This window comes from Botryllus schlosseri, chromosome 3, assembly GCF_051294905.1.
Source record: "Botryllus schlosseri isolate E-star chromosome 3, Bs_hap1, whole genome shotgun sequence".
Taxonomy (NCBI): domain Eukaryota; kingdom Metazoa; phylum Chordata; class Ascidiacea; order Stolidobranchia; family Styelidae; genus Botryllus; species Botryllus schlosseri.
This window is the reverse complement of record NC_137238.1, coordinates 29,876,688-29,882,931: the sequence shown is the minus strand read 5'-3', so window position 1 is coordinate 29,882,931 and position 6,244 is coordinate 29,876,688.

Sequence of the window (6,244 nt, the reverse complement as noted above, 5' to 3'; positions counted from 1 at the left end):
CTTGGAAAATCATCGCTGCTCACCTGAATATATCAAGCAAAAAGGCCAGCGATTCAAATCAGGACAATAAGGTCTGTCATGGCCATAATAAGGTCATGTTATAGGTTAGTGTTATTACTCATTAGGATTGCAAAGTGCGGGTCCTCAGGTGCGGGGTTATGGTCATTAGGGTTGGGTTATGGACTTATGGTTAGTACCTTAGTATCATTAGGGTTAGCCAGTTATAGGGGTTCGTATCATTGGGACCCACACCACCAACCCAGCAATCCTAATGACACTGAACAATCAATATCAATCAATAATCGCCAGGTTATATTTTCATCTGCTAAGACACTCACAGTGAGGATGCACAATGCAACGTAATGAACAGATGCCGAATCGAAACGACCAGACCAGACCAGTTGCCCGGGCCGACGCGGCGTTCTTTATACTACGCTATTCCCCCCGCTCACTACCCCTAGCTCGGTGTGCAGGAATATTGACCCGTCTGCAATCTTTGGTTTCTTGATCAATGCTTCAAAGTCACTCTCACCTGCACTCCTGCAGCTGCAGTGCAGGCTGCAACATTGAATTGTGGTATGGAGAAATGCATTCAAAACATTTTTTGTACAGAATTTGAACCCTGCAATATCTTGCGATACGGTTGATCTCATCTCTACATTTTTACCAGAGATGAGCGGATTGGAAATTCCTATGCCCTAATCCAATCCAAATCGGGAGCTTCAAATCTTAATCCAAAACCTAGTCCGAAAATTTTTATGCCTAAAATTAATGCAATTTATGACTTACATAGTAATTTTTATCAACAAATTCACCATGGGCCGAGTTCACCGTATTCCGAGGGTTTCCAGTGAACTCGGCACCTGGTGAACTCGGCACCTGGTAAAATCGACACTTGGTGAACTCGGCACCTGATGAACTCGGCACTTCGTTTGACCGTAGATGCTGTGCGATCTCTATTGTTTCAAGTTTATAACAATACAGTGTTCCCCGTGACACCAATAAATGCTTCCCATGAGCACATCGAAACTTACGAAGGCCCAAATAATCATGTTTAGCCTTCATAGAAACGGTTATTATAAATTAAATATCGCCCTTTAACTATATTTTGTTAGCAGGATGTTTTCCTAATGTCACCCTTCAACCTGCTCCTTATAAATTAAATATCGCCCATTAACTATATTTTTTAGCAGAATGTTTCCCTAATGTCACCCTTCAACCTGCTCCTGACCAGCTACCTGTGACAAAATCACACCTTCCCATAAGTAATCAGCTAATACAAATCAGTATTGTTATGTTGTATTGAACTTATAAAATCTCTAATGAACATAACACTTGAACTTATCAATAACTAATAAATAAAAAATAAATAAATATTAAATAAATAAAAATAAATAGAAATTAGATATAATTTGCGAATACAAATTAGTTATTATAAAATCTCTAATAAACCGAACAGTTGAACTAATAAACTCACGAATAAAAATAGATATAACTAATAAACTCATGAATAAAAATAGATATGTCGCAAATACAAAATGAGAATTTAGAGGGAAGCAGGACCATTAATTAATTTAATTAATAATTAATTAATTAATAAAAAAAAGAACAGTTGAACTAATAAACTCACGAATAAAAATAGATACAACTAATAAACTCACGAATAAAAATAGATATGTAGCAAATACAAAATGAGGATTTAGAGGGAAGCAGGACCATTAATCCTCGCAATCTCTTTCAACAACCGGCGAGGGGTCTTGCTTCCTTTTCTAAATTCCCTCCAGAGTTGGTATAATTGGCCATCAATCAAGCGGGCAAGTAGCAAAGACTCATCAACTGCTTCATGACAAGATGAGTGGCTTTCCTCGCATAATAATATTTCGAAAGCCCTAACTCCTTGATTTTTCAAAATATACATTGTGTGAAGTGGAAGGAACATCCCTGCACATCGACTCCAGGAAGAGTCGCAGCCAACGACTTCCAAATTGCCAATTCAAAATCACATACAACTCTTTTCACTCGACATTCACCTATAGTGTTCAAAACTTTGTCAAGGACAGCGACGTAGTCTATTTTTCGTCTTCGTAACATCAGGGCAAATAATAGAGGTACCTGCTTTGTAGCATCCCCAGATCGTATGAAAGCATGGATCGAGAAAAGTTGGTAGAAGGGTTTCCTAACAACTTTGAAGGTTGCATCCACAAACCAAGTTTTTGAATTTTTCAGGAGATCTATCTGCTCCTCAGATGCAAATAAAAGGTGACGGGGCCCCTTTGATTGTAACATCTCCAAGCAGAAAGTTTGAAGGAATATTGTCAAAATTAAGTTCGAAGTCGATAGTCTTCGGTTCCTTCGGCCTTGAACTTGCTCGTGCATAGTTGGCGTTCCTAGCTAAATTGTCAATGGGCATCAATCCCGGCATAGGGCGCTTATTATTGATCAGGTGTTTACTGGAGACAGATTGAGCAATCCGTGCAGCCGATTCAAAAGGATTGTTTATAGCTGTGGAATTCGTCTCTTTAGAAATCAAAGCACTCTTATAGACCCCAGGAATTGCAGGGTGATTATGAGGATGCTTTCCCTTTCTAAAATTGGTATCATCTCCAATTACCGATGCTCGGCATAATGCTTTTGAGCGATTTTTGCATCTCCAAAGAAATGACCCATCTTTGTTTTTCTTCTTCCTGGTGTAAGAATGACCTTGGCCGTCAAAGAGCATATCACATCCTCTTTGTGACACACCCTCCAATATTTTATAGCTTGAATCGTCCGACCAAGATATTTCGGAGCTGACCTGAGCAGCGGACACATCCGATAACGATGACTCAATGAGATCATGACATTCCTGCAAACAAAATTAGTTAAAATCTGATCACTCATATCGAATTTATTATGACTATTCAACTTACCTGGTTGTTAAAATCGGCTACCGGTAGCGGCCCAACGTCAATCTCAACGGCATCTTCCTGCAAGCAAAATTTAGTTAAAATCTGATCACTCATATCGAATTAATTAGCACTATTCGACTTACCTGGTTGTAAATACCGACTGCCGGTAGCGGCCCCACTTCAATCTCCACGCATATGTCCGTGTCCATCGCATTCCCTCTATCCATACATGTACCGAGTCCAATACATGTACCGAGTAGACCAGGGCTGGCCAACCTTTTCAGCCAAAGGGCCACATTCGATTGACGAAATATTGCGCGGGCCACTTACCGCGCGAAGCGCGAATTTTTTTTGAAGTTCATAGGTCAATAATATTTTCACTTGAGTATATTGCGGGCCTGCCGTATATCGCTGGGCTAAGTTTGCGAGGACTGGGCTATTCGGCGCATGGACATATCGATATCGAAAGCTGCGACCAACATGCGTCAATCTTTCCGTGCCTAGGTTTCATAGTGAACGATCTTACTGCGAGCGCAAACGCAAGGTCGCATATGTTGAACGACACTTTGTCCCGTATTCGCGAATATAGTTCGACTCAATCTGATACATTAGGCGTTCTTCCATTTTCACAAAAAGGGCAACAATATTAAAAACAAGGAATCAAGTGACAACATGTTGCGCTAAGCTTGTAGAAAATTTTTACTTTTGATAAATCTATCGCAAATTATTCTGCTTTTTGTAGTGTACGAAGATATACCAATATGTGACTGGCTGATGGATCTGTCAATGCATCGGAACCGATAGTTTAGTCATCACATCTCAAGTGTTGCGGCCAAACTCATCTAATTTTTGGTTGGCCTGGCAAGTTCACAATCTGTGCAATCCATTTTTGATATTAGAAATTTCGGAAATTACCTCGCGGGCCACTCAAGACCTTCTCGCGGGCCACATGTGGCCCGCGGGCCACGGGTTGGCCGGCCCTGGAGTAGACCAACACCGACAGATGGCATTGCTACGTCACAATGCAAGTGTCGATTTCACCAGGTGCCGAGTTAAAGGTGCCGAGTTCACCAGGTGCCGAGTTCACTGGCAACCATTCCGAGTGCACCAAAGGCCGAATCCACCACGCCTGGAGTTCAATGGGCAGAGTTCAATGGTAATCATGTGATGAGCATTTGCAGTTGCAGCATGATCGAGCGTCGACGGACTAGTGGTACACTAGTACTTCGCACTTGAGGAACCATATTATACTTTATTGCCTAGCTGCAAAACAGGAGACTAAGGAGGGCTTGTGCAGCATCTCAGTTTTTTTCAATACAAAAGTAGTTCTTCTCGACACCTTGCTATCTTTTCGTTGTATCGCATTTTTGTGGTGTATTGAACTGATGAAAATTGCTAATAAACCGATCTTGCAGTGGCTGAAAGTCGAATGCCTTCATCAGATATTTAGCCATCGAGATTCACTGCAAAAATGCATGCCTGCAATCAAAGTCATGAAAGCATTCTAAAACGGAGGAATTTCATAAAATTGTTAGGTGTCTGATTCCATAAACTACTCGCTTCGTCGATTGCCAGTAAAGTCGCCACTCGGTGAATTCGGCTCCACGAAGTCGGCACTTGGTGAACTCGGCACGTGGTGAAGTCGGCATTCGGCCATCGGTGAACTCGGCCTCGGAGAATTCGGCCTTGGAAAATTTTCTAATTAAATGTATTAACAACTAACAATACTATTACCGAGTGATTTGTCAATATTGTACGCATGTTGTGACGTCGTGATTACAACCGATCGAAAAAATTCATTGAAGTATAAAATTTTGGGTTTGATAAATAGTGTTCTATAGCAGTGGTTCTCAACCGCCGGTCCGCGGACCGGTGCCGGTCCGGGACGACATTTCTGCCGGTCCGCGAGGTAAATTAGGATTTTATAACTTAATTTCAAGATGCAAGATGTTGAAGGCTTGTCCATTGGTAAAATAATAAAACGTCAAATTTCGAACTGATGCAGAAGTTCGTAAGGTAGGATTATAGGCTGGGAAACATGATCGATTTAATCTTGAAGTCCGACCTGTCTCCGGTGACTCGCTAAACCACATAATTCGTACGATCGTTCGTTTTCGATTTTGTGGAAGGCAAGGTATCGCCGTTGCCAGGTGGTTTCGGGTGGCGCATTTCACTCGTAGTAGGCTATGGCTGGTAGTAGTGGGAGATGAACAACATAGCTGGACAAGGTGATTGAGTAGGGTTGGTGCTCGCACCTTGCAAATCGGTAACAAATCTTGCAAATGGGTACCGTAACGATTTACCTTGCATATGGAAAACAAATCTTGCAAATGGGTAACGATTTACCTTGCATATGGGAAACAATCTTGCAAATGAGCAAGGACTGATTTCACCTTGCAAATGACCAACAACACGGTTGAAACACACGACGTGGTGGGGTGATCCGCCCACCAGTGAAGCAAGACCCAGATGGGCTCACCCCCCACAAATTCAGCGAAATCCAAATCCAAATTCGAAAATCTAGATCAGTGGTTCTTAACCTTGCCCACAGCGCCCCCCAGGGGGCGCTGGCGACTTTGAAGGGGGGCGGAAGCGCTCAGGGGGCGATATGGGGGGCGCTGGGTTCAGGGGGGCGGTATGGGGGGCGCTGGAGAAAAATGGCTTCGCGGTAGATGATGTGGTGATAGGACTTATCCTTAATGAGTATTCAGGGCAAATTAACACCGAAAACTTCGTTACATATAGCCTTCAAAATACACATAGGTTTAATTGTCCATGGGCGCCTAAATGACTGACACCGAATGTTCCTGTCTTGGCAATCTGAACCCCAGAAGACGAATTCCATCGGGCAGGGAAAAATTATATATCAGTGAGGAAATACCAATCTGAAATTGGTGCGTCTTTTAGTTTAGTACGATTGGGCGACAGGGATATTCCTGTTGGGCGATATCTCCGTTGAGCGATTCTATATTTTTTGATATTGCAGACAGGGGGTCACGAAATAACATCATGCAACAAAGTCATACCAACGGGCTCGCCCGCCCGAATATGTTTAATTATTAGTAACGGGCCCTACAGTTTTCAAGAAACCTCACAATGTTCGCTTTAAGTTTTGATGAGTCTGCGCACACTCAACAGCTCACTGCGCTGACCCTTGGACAACAGTGCGTAACGACTAAAAAAAGGTAATAACTTCGGATTTGTTGTGCGCAACGTAGATTTCCTGTGCGCAGAGACCGTGTCAGCACTGCGCACGGGCTCAGCTTAGAGGGAACATTGCACCTCACTCAGCTCTACCGGTAAATGTGTTTACATGAGCAGAGAGAGGATAAAAATTGATCTCAATTTGCATTCAA